The sequence below is a fragment of the Aegilops tauschii genome, chromosome 1, assembly GCF_002575655.3.
Source record: "Aegilops tauschii subsp. strangulata cultivar AL8/78 chromosome 1, Aet v6.0, whole genome shotgun sequence".
NCBI classification, from domain to species: domain Eukaryota; kingdom Viridiplantae; phylum Streptophyta; class Magnoliopsida; order Poales; family Poaceae; genus Aegilops; species Aegilops tauschii.
The window spans coordinates 260,883,621-260,895,245 of record NC_053035.3 but is presented as its reverse complement, the minus strand read 5'-3'; positions in this window follow the sequence as shown (position 1 = coordinate 260,895,245).

The window sequence follows — 11,625 nt, the reverse complement described above, 5'->3', positions numbered from 1 at the left end:
TTCATGACTTATACATGTTCCTATGACTATGAGATTATGCAACTCCCGAATACCAGAGGAACACTTTGTGTGCTACACAAACGTCACAACGTAACTGGGTGATTATAAAGGTGCTCTACAGGTGTCTCCGATGGTACTTGTTGAGTTGGCATAGATCGAGATTAGGATTTGTCACTCCGATTGTCGGAGAGGTATCTCTGGGCCCTCTTGGTAATGCACATCACTATAAGCCTTGCAAGCAATGTGACTAAAGAGTTAGTTGCTGGATGATGCATTACGGAACGAGTAAAGAGACTTTCCGGTAACGAGATTGAACTAGGTATTGAGATACCGACGATCGAATCTCGGACAAGTAACATACCGATGACAAAGGGAACAACGTATGTTGTTATGCGGTTTGACCGATAAAGATCTTCGTAGAATATGTAGGAGCCAATATGAGCATCCAAGTTCCGCTATTGGTTATTGACCGGAGACGTATCTCGGTCATGTCTACATAGTTATCGAACCCGTAGGGTCCGCATGCTTAACGTTCGGTGATGATCGGTATTATGAGTTTATGTGTTTTGATGCACCGAAGGTATTTCGGAGTCCCGGATATGATCACGGACATGACGAGGAGTCTCGAAATGGTCGAGACATGAAGATCGATATATAGGAAGCCTATATTTGGACATCAGAATAGTTCCGGGTGAAATCGGGATTTTACCGGAGTACCGGGAGGTTACCGGAACCCCCAGGTAAGTGTATGGGACTTATTGGGCCATAGTGGAGAGAGAGGGAGGAGGCCAAGGCAGGCCGCACGCCCCCTCCCCCTCTGGTCCGAATTGGACTAGGAGGGGTCGACGCCCCCCCCCCTTTCCTCCCTCCCTCTCTCCCCCTTCCTTCTCTCCTAATCCAACTAGGGAAGGGGGGAATCCTACTCCCGGTGGGAGTAGGACTCCTCCAGGGCGCTCCATAGAGGGCCGGCCCTCCCCCCTCCTCCACTCCTTTATATACGGAGGAGGGGGCACCCCATGGACACACAAGTTGACCAGTTGATCTTTTAGCCATGTGCGGTGCCCCCCTCCACCATAATCCACCTCGGTAATATCGTAGCGGTGCTTAGGCGAAGCCCTGCGTCGGTAGAATCATCATCACCGTCATCACGCCGTCGTGCTGACAGTACTCTCCCGCAAAGCTCTGCTGGATCGTGAGTTCGTAGGACGTCACCGAGCTGAACGTGTGCAGAACTCGGAGGTGCCGTGTGTTCGGTACTTGGATCGGTCGGATCGTGAAGACGTACGACTACATCAACCGCTTTGTCATAACGCTTCCGCTTACGGTCTACGAGGGTACGTAGACGACACTCTCCCCTCTCGTTGCTATGCATCACCATGATCTTGCGTGTGCGTAGGAAATTTTTTTAAATTACTACGTTCCCCAACAGTGGCATCCGAGCCAGGTTTATGCGTAGATGTTATATGCACAAGTAGAACACAAGTGAGTTTTGGGCGATGCTAGTCATACTGCTTACTAGCATGCCATACTTTGATTCGGCGGTATTGTTGGATGAAGCGGCCCGGACCGACATTACGCGTACGCTTACGCGAGACTGGTTCTACCGGCGTGCTTCGCACACAAGTGGCTGGCGGGTGTCAGTTTCTCCAACTTTAGTTGAATCGAGTGTGGCTGCGCCCGGTCCTTGTTGAAGGTTAAAACAGCACATACTTGATGAAATATCGTTGTGGTTTTGATGCGTAGGTAAGAACGGTTCTTGCTCAACCCGTAGCAGTCACGTAAAATAACTTGTTTTTGCAGGGCATGTTGTGATGTGATATGGTCAAGACATGATGCTAAATTTTATTGTATGAGATGATCATGTTTTGTAACAGAGTTATCGGCAACTGGCAGGAGCCATATGGTTGTCGCTTTATTGTATGCAATGCAATCGCCCTGTAATTGTTTTTACTTCATCACTAAGCAGTAGCGATAGTCGTAGAAACAATAGTTGGCGAGACGACAACGATGCTACGATGGAGATCAAGGTGTCGCGCTGGTGACGATGGTGATCATGATGGTGCTTTGAAGACGGGTCAAAGGCACAAGATGATGATGGCCATATCATATCACTTATATTGATTGCATGTGATTTTTATCTTTTATGCATCTTATTTTGCTTAGATCGACGGTAGCATTATAAGATGATCTCTCACTAAATTTCAAGGTATAAGTGTTCTCCCTGAGTATGCACCGTTGCGAAAGTTCGTTGTGCTGAGACACCACGTGATGATCGGGTGTGATAAGCTCTACGTTCACATACAACGGGTGCAAGCCAGTTTTGCACACGCAGAATACTCAGGTTAAACTTGACGAGCCTAGCATATGCAGATATGGCCTCGGAACACTGGAGACCGAAAGGTCGAGCGTGAATCATATAGAAGATATGATCAACATAGTGATGTTCACCATTGAAAACTACTCCATCTCACGTGATGATCGGACATGGTTTAATTGATATGGATCACGTGATCACTTAGATGATTAGAGGGATGTCTATCTAAGTGGGAGTTCTTAAGTAATATGATTAATTGAACTTTAATTTATCATGAACTTAGTCCTGGTAGCATTAGCATATCTATGTTGTAGATCAATAGCTCGCGTTTAGCTCCCCTATTTTATTTTTCATATGTTCCTAGAGAAAACTAAGTTGAAAGATGTTAGTAGCAATGATGCGGATTGGATCCGTGATCTGAGGATTATCCTCATTGCTGCACAGAAGAATTATGTCCTTGATGCACCGCTAGGTGACAGACCGATTGCAGGAGCAAATGCAGACGTTATGAACGTTTGGCAAGCTCGATATGATGACTACTTGATAGTTTAGTGCACCATGCTTTACGGCTTAGAATCGGGGCTTCAAAGACGTTTTTGAAACGCCAAGGAGCATATGAGATGTTCTAAGAACTGAAATTAGTATTTCAGACTCATGCCCATGTCAAAAGGTATGAGACCCCTGACAAGTACTTTGCCTACAAGATGGAGGAGAATAGCCCAGCTAGTGAGCATGTGCTCAGAATGTCTGAGTACTACAATCACTTGAATCAAGTGGGAGTTAATCTTCCAGATAAGATAGTGACTGACAGAGTTCTCTAGTCACTATCACCAAGTTACTAGAACTTCGTGATGAACTATAATATGCAAGGGATAACAGATACGATTCCCAAGCTCTTCGTGATGTTGAAATCAACGAAGGTAGAAATCAAGAAAAGCATCAAGTGTTGATGGTTGACAAGACCACTAGTTTCAAGAAAAGGGCAAAGAGAAGAAGGGGAACTTCAAAAGAACGGCAAGCAAGTTGTTGCTCCCGTGAAGAAGCCCAAAGCTAACCCAAGCCTGAAACTGAGTGCTTCTACTGCAAAGGAAATGGTCACTAGAAGTGGAACTGCCCTAGATACTTGGCGGATAAGAAGGATGGCAAAGTGAATAAAGGTATATTGGATATACATGTTATTGATGTGTACTTTACTAGTGTTTATAACAACCCCTTGGCATTTGATACTGGTTCAGTTGCTAAGAGTAGTAACTCGAAACGGGAGTTGCAGAATGAACAGAAACTAGTTGAGGGCGAGGTGACGATGTGTGTTGGAAGTAGTTCCAAGATTGATATGATCATGATCGCACACTCCCTATACTTTCGGGATTAGTGTTGAACCTAAATAAGTGTTATTTGGTGTTTGCGTTGAGCATGAATATGATTTGATCATGTTTATTGTAATACGGTTATTCATTTAAGTTAGAGAATAATTGTTGTTCTGTTTACATGAATAAAACCTTCTATGGTCATACACCCAATGAAATTGGTTTGTTGGATCTCGATCGTAGTGATACACATATTCATAATATTGAAGCCAAAAGATGCAAACTTAATAATGATAGTGCAACTTATTTGTGGCACTGCCGTTTAGGTCATATTGGTGTAAAGCGCATGAAGAAACTCCATGCTGATGGGATTTTGGAATCACTTGATGCTTGCGAACCATGCCTTATGGGCAAGATGACTAAGACTCCGTTCTCCTGAACAATGGAGCGAGCAACTGACTTATTGGAAATAATACATACTGATGTATGCGATCTGATGAGTGTTGAGGCTCGCGGCGGATATCATTATTTTCTGACCTTCACAGATGATTTGAGCAGATATGGGTATATCTACTTGATGAAACATAAGTCTGAAACATTTGAAAAGTTCATATAATTTCAGAGTGAAGTGTAAAATCATCATAACAAGAAAATAAAGTTTCTACGATCTGATAGTGGAGGAGAATATTTGAGTTACGAGTTTGGTCTTCATTTGAAATAATGCAGAATAGTTTCGCAACTCACGCCACCTGGAACACCACAGCGTAATGGTGTGTCCGAACATCGTAACCGTACTTTATTAGATATGGTGCAATCTATGATGTGTCTTACCGATTTACCACTATCGTTTTGGGATTATGCATTAGAGACAGCTGCATTCACGTTAAATAGGGCACCATCTAAATCTGTTGAGACGACGCCATATGAAATGTTGTTTGGCAAGAAACCAAAGTTGTCGTTTCTTAAAGTTTGGGGCTATGATGCTTATGTGAAAAAGTTTCATCCTGATAAGCTCAATCCCAAATCGAAGAAATGTGTCTTCATAGGATACCCAAAGGAGACAGTTGGGTACACCTTCTATCACCGATCCGAAGGCAAGACATTCGTTGCTAAGAATGGATCCTTTCTAGAGAAGGAGTTTCTCTCGAAAGAAGTGAGTGGGAGGAAAGTAGAACTTGATGAGGTAACTGTACCTGCTCCCTTATTGTAAAGTAGTTCATCACAGAAATATGTTCATGTGACTCCTACACCAATTAGTGAGGAAGCTAATGATGATGATCATGTAACTTCAGATCAAGTGACTACCGAACCTCGTAGGTCAACCAGAGTGAGATCCGCACCAGAATGGTACGGTAATCCTATTCTGGAGGTCATGTTACTTGACCATGACGAACCTACGAACTATGAGGAAGCGATGATGAGCCCAGATTCCGCGAAATGGCTTGAGGCCATGAAATCTGATAGGATCCATGTATGAGAACAAAGTATGGACTTTGGTTGACTTGCCCGATGATCGGCAAGCCATAGAGAATAAAATGGATCTTCAAGAGGAAGACGGACGCTGATAGTAGTGTTACTATCTACAAAGCTAGACTTGTCGAAAAAGGTTTTGACAAAGTTCAAGGTGTTGACTACGATGAGATTTTCTCACTCGTAGCGACGATTTAGTCTATCTGAATCATGTTAGCAAATTGCCACATTTTATGAAATCTGGCAAATGGATGTCAAAACTACATTCCTTAATGGATTTCTTAAAGAAGAGTTGTATATGATGCAACCAGAAGGTTTTGTCGATCCTAAAGGTGCTAACAAAATGTGCAAGCTCCAGTGATCCATCTATGGACTCGCGCAAGCATCTCGGAGTTGGAATATACGCTTTGATGAGTTGATCAAAGCATATAGTTTTATACAGACTTGCGGTGAAGCATGTATTTACAAGAAAGTGAGTAGGAGCAATACAGCATTTCTGATAAATATATGTGAATGACATATTGTTGATCAGAAATAATGTAGAATTTTCTGGAAAGCATAAAGGAGTATTTGAAAGGAGTTTTTCAAAGAAAGACCTCGGTGAAGCTGCTTACATATTGAGCATGAAGATCTATAGAGATAGATCAAGATGCTTGATAAGTTTTTTCAATGAGTACATACCTTGACAAGATTTTGAAGTAGTTCAAAATGGAACAGTCAAAGAAAGAGTTCTTGCCTGTGTTACAAGGTGTGAAATTGAGTAAGACTCAAAGCCCGACCACGGCAGAAGATAGAAAGAGAATGAAATTCATTCCATATGCCTCAGCCATAGGTTCTATAAAGTATGCCATGCTGTGTACCAGATCTACTGTATACCCTACACTGAGTTTGGCAAGGAAGTACAATAGTGATCTAGGAGTAGATCACTGAACAGCGGTCAAAATTATCCTTAGTGGAATAAGGATATGTTTCTCGATTATGGAGGTGACAAAAGGTTCGTCGTAAAGGGTTACGTCGATGCAAGTTATGACACTGATCCAGATGACTCTAATTCTCAATCTGGATACATATTGAGACTGGGAGCAATTAGCTAAAGTAGCTCCGTGCAGAGCATTGTAGACATAGAAATTTGCAAAATACATACGGATCTGAATTTGGCAGACCCGTTGACTAAACTTCTCTCACAAGCAAAACATGATCACACCTTAGTACTCTTTGGATGTTAATCACATGGCGATGTGAACTAGATTACTGACTCTAGTATACCCTTTGAGTGTTGGCCACATGGCGATGTGAACTATGGATATTAATCACATGGTGATGCGAACTATTGGTGTTAAATCACATGGCCATGTGAACTAGATTATTGACTCTAGTGCAAGTGGGAGACTGAAGGAAATATGCCCTAGATGCAATAATAAAGTTGTTATTTGTATTTCCTTATATCATGATAAATGTTTATTATTCATGCTACAATTGTATTAACCGGAAACTTAGTACATGTGTGAATACATAGACAAACAGAGTGTCACTAGTATGCCTCTACTTGACTAGCTCGTTGAATCAAAGATGGTTAAGTTTCCTAGCCATAGACATGAGTTGTCATTTGATTAACGGGATCACATCATTAAAGAATGATGTGATGGACAAGACCCATCCGTTAGCTTAGCACTATGATCGTTTAGTTTATTGCTATTGCTTTCTTCATGACTTATACATGTTCCTATGACTATGAGATTATGCAACTCCCGAATACCGGAGGAACACTTTGTGTGCTACCAAACGTCACAACGTAACTGGGTGACTATAAAGGTGCTCTACAGGTGTCTCCGATGGTACTTGTTGAGTTGGCATAGATCGAGATTAGGATTTGTCACTCCGATTGTTGGAGAGGTATCTCTGGGCCCTCTCGGTAATGCACATCACTATAAGCCTTGCAAGCAATGTGACTAAAGAGTTAGTTACTGGATGATGCATTACGGAACGAGTAAAGAGACTTGCCGGTAACGAGATTGAACTAGGTATTGAGATACCGACGATCAAATCTGGGGCAAGTAACATACCGATGACAAAGGGAACAACGTATGTTGTTATGCGGTTTGACCGATAAAGATCTTCGTAGAATATGTAGGAGACAATATGAGCATCCAGGTTCCGCTATTGGTTATTGACCGGAGACGTGTCTCGGTCATGTCTACATAGTTCTCGAACCCGTAGGGTCCGCATGCTTAACGTTCGGTGACGATCGGTATTATGAGTTTATGTGTTTTGATGCACCAAAGGTAGTTCGGAGTCCCGGATATGATCACGGACATGACGAGGAGTCTCGAAATGGTCGATCCATAAAGATCGATATATTGGAAGCCTATATTTGGACATCAGAATAGTTCCGGGTGAAATCGGGATTTTACCGGAGTACCGGGAGGTTACCGGAACCCCCCGGTAAGTGTATGGGCCTTATTGGGCCATAGTGGAGAGTGAGAGGAGGCCAGGGCAGGCCGCGCGCCCCCTCCCCCTCTGGTCCGAATTGGACAAGGAGGGGGGCGGCGCCCCCCCCCCTTTCCTTCCTCCCTCTCTCCCCCTTCCTTCTCTCCTAGTCCAACTAGGGAAGGGGGGGAATCCTACTCCCGGTGGGAGTAGGACTCCTCCAGGGCGCGCCATAGAGGGCCGGCCCTCCCCCCTCCTCTACTCCTTTATATACGGAGGAGGGGGCACCCCATGGACACACAAGTTGATCAGTTGATCTTTTAGCCGTGTGCGGTGCCCCCTCCACCATAATCCACCTCGGTAATATCGTGGCGGTGCTTAGGCGAAGCCCTGCGTCGGTAGCATCATCATCACCGTCATCATGCCGTCGTGCTGACAGAACACTCCCGCGAAGCTCTGCTGGATCCTGAGTTTGTGGGACGTCACCGAGCTGAACGTGTGCAGAACTCGGAGGTGCCGTGTGTTCGGTACTTGGATCGGTCGGATCGTGAAGACGTACGACTACATCAACCGCGTTGTCATAACGCTTCCGCTTACGGTCTACGAGGGTACGTAGACGACACTCTCCCCTCTCGTTGCTATGCATCCCCATGATCTTGCGTGTGCGTAGGAAAAAAAATTAAATTACTACGTTCCCCAACATTGGGATCTCCACTGGAGAGATGGGACAAGCTTCGCACGTGGAGGGTTCGGAGCAAGTGGCCGCCCGGTTGGCGGCTGACCGCGGTTCTGGCCCCGATGCAGACAAAGAGTTGGTAGGTGCACAGGATAAGGGTGCAGAGCCACAGGAATTGGGATAGTTGGTGGTGACCGAGACAGGAGAGGGCCGGGATCCGGTGCGGTCGCAACTGTGTTCGGGCAGAGAGGCAGTTGTGGAGGTGGAGGTTTCCAGGCCACAGTCGATCCAGCAGGAGATAGATCTGGACGCGCAGGCTATGGTCGCTGAGGGGGACGCCCTGGCAGCGGGCTGGGACCTGGTGTAGGACGTGATCGCTTCTGACTCCCGGCCCAAGGCCCAAGTGGGGGCGGCAATGGAGACCGTATCTCCCTCGGAGGCTGTGCAGGCGGGGGCCGCTGAGACCGGCCTTGCAATCGTGTTGGCCTCTCCGGGGCGAGACCCAGATCACATGCAGCTGGTGGGTGCGCTTGACATGACCATGTCCGGCGCCATGCAAAGGGAGGAGGCGGGCCTTTCGGCCAAAGAGCAAGTTGCTTTGGGCAATATCAATCTTTCTGCTCCGGCTTGCTGAAGAAGTTGGCACCACCGTTACTTAAGGAGATTGAGTCCATGAGGGGTGTCCGTTCGGGACAAGACGCTTTCACACCGAGGCGCAACACACTGTTCGTTGGAGCGGGCAACCGTACCAAGTCTAGGGCTTCGGCGGCAGAAACAGTCCTGCTCAAAACTCTTGGCATCGCGGAGGACGACCTCGCCATATCAGATGGAGCGTTGGAGCAGCTGCGGGTCATCTTCAACTCACCTCTACGCGAGCCTCAGCTCAAGGCGATTGCGGCCATCTTCGGGAAGACGGTGTCGGTCAACCTTACCGGTACAATGGAGAGTGTGATGGTCACGTAGAGTGGGCGGGCGGGTACGAACATTTGAGCACTCATGCTTACAAATGTCGTACACATCAGTGGAGATGGTGTGCTGGAATGTGAGAGGGCTCAACAGCCCAGCCAAGAAGGATGCGCTAAGGGAGCTTGTCAACTCGATGAATGTAGCTATCTGGTGTATCTTGGAGACAAAACTCGTCCATGTAGATAGATATGTTATCATGCGATGCTTGGGGCCGGCTTATGATGGTTTCGCGTATCTCCCTGCGTCGGATACCTGTGGTGGCATTTTCATTGCTTGGGACTCCTCGAGGGTGTCGATATCTAACACAGTGCTGGATACTAACTTCATGACTGGCTATGTTTCCCCAAGGGAGGGACAACCTTGATGGTTGTCGGTCGTTTACGGACCGTAGGAGGATGCCCATAAGATTACCATGATGGAGGAGCTGACAGCTAGAAGGGGCCTCTGCCCGGGGCCGTGGATGGCAATTGGAGATTTCAACATGATACTGAATGCCATGGACAAAAACAACTCTCTCTTGGACAGGAGAATGATGGGTAGATTCAAAAGGTTTGTCGATGACAATGCTCTCAAGGAGTTGTTCCTACATGGCAGACGTTTCTCATGGAGTAACGAAAGAGATAACCCCACCATGACCAAGATCGACCGGGCCCTGGCGTCGATGGATTGGGAGCTCGCGTATCCGGAGTGTTTTTTGCAGGCTCTCTCCACCAACAGCTCGGACCACTGCCCTTGTTTCTTTCGATGGAAGACCAGCTACAGCCGCAGAAAAGATTCAGATTCGAGTTATTCTGGGTGAAGCTGGACGGGTTCATGGAAGCAGTGCAAGAAGGATGGACTTGTGAGGAGAGCATTACGGACCCATTCGTTCAGCTTGATGTGCTGCTTAGGAACTGTGCGAAGCATCTAACAGCGTGGGGGTAGCGTAAAATTGGGAACATTAAGATCCAGATCGCGACTGCCAACATGGTCATATTACGCCTAGATTGCGCACAGGAGAGGCGTCTGCTGTCTGATGGAGAACGATGGCTGCGACGATCGCTGAAGCTTATGGTGTTGGGCTTGGCATCCCTGGAAAGAACGATCGCAAGGCAGCGATCCCGTCTCCGATGGCTGCAGGAGGGTGACGCCAATACCAAGCTCTTTCACTTGGTGGCAAATGGTAGGAAAGCAAAAAACTTCATCCCCGCGCTCTCAGTGGAGGGACGTACGATCACGAACCAGGCTGGGAAGGAGGAGGCCTTCTTCGAAGCATACAGTGAGCTGCTTGGAACTTGTGCACCACGCGAGCACACGCTGGATTTGGAGTTCTTGGGCATTGAGCAAGTAGATCTGGCCGACCAAGATATGGTATTTCAGGAGGAGGAGATTTGGAATGTGGTGAAGAACATGCGCTCGGATCGCGCCCCGGGCCCAGACGGTTTCATTGGGATTTTCTTCCAGAAAGCATGGACGATCGTCAAGCGGGATGTGATAGCTGCCATGCACAAGATTTTTCTCAACAATGGGCGCGGATTTGAGCAGCTCAACCAGGCGCTGATCACTCTGATCCCCAAAAAACCGGATGCTTGCCAGATCAACGAGTTTAGACCTATTTGTCTGCTCCATAGCATCCCGAAGATGGCCTCGAAGCTTCTGGCAACTCGGCTTCGGCCACGCATGAGCGAGTTGGTCCAGGTGAACCAATCGGCATTCATCAAGGGAAGGAATATTCACGATAATTTCTTGCTGGTGAGACAGTTGGCAAGGAAACTTCACAAAAGGAAAACAAAGGGAGTAATGCTCAAGTTGGATATCTTGCGAGCGTTTGATTCCTTGTCTTGGCCTTTCCTTTTTGAGGTATCACAGGCAAAGGGCTTTTCGAGCACTTGGAGATCCTGGATATATATCCTCCTCAGGACGGCTAGCTTGCGAGTGGTGGTCAATGGCTGTGCAGGCAGGAAGTTCATGCATGCTTGTGGGTTAAGGCAGGGAGACTCCATATCCCCGCTTCTCTTTGTGATTGCGATGGATGTCCTCACGTCCCTGGTGACCAAGGCACGGGAGTTGAATGTGGTTAGTAAGATGCCAGGATGCACGCCAATGCAGAGACTCACGTCGTATGCCGATGATGTGGTCATGTTTATTAGGCCATGGAGATCTAACCTCTGGTTTGTCCAGGAAGCCCTTTCGATCTTTGGAGAGGCTTCGGGTCTCAGGGTGAACTTCACAAAATCTTCGGCAGTTTCGATTAGGTCAGGCGAGGATGATGAGGAGCGAGTGCGACAGGCGCTACCTTGGAAGATGGAGCAGTTCCCCATCAAGTACCTAGGGCTTAAGTTGGGAATCAAGCAGCTTACGAGATCTGACTGGCAGCCCATTGTGGATAATGTATTGAAGCTAATGCAAGGATGGCAATGAGGCCTGGTGACTAGGCCTGGGCGTCTGATCCTTGTTAATCAGGTGGTGCGCGCGCGGCCCACGCA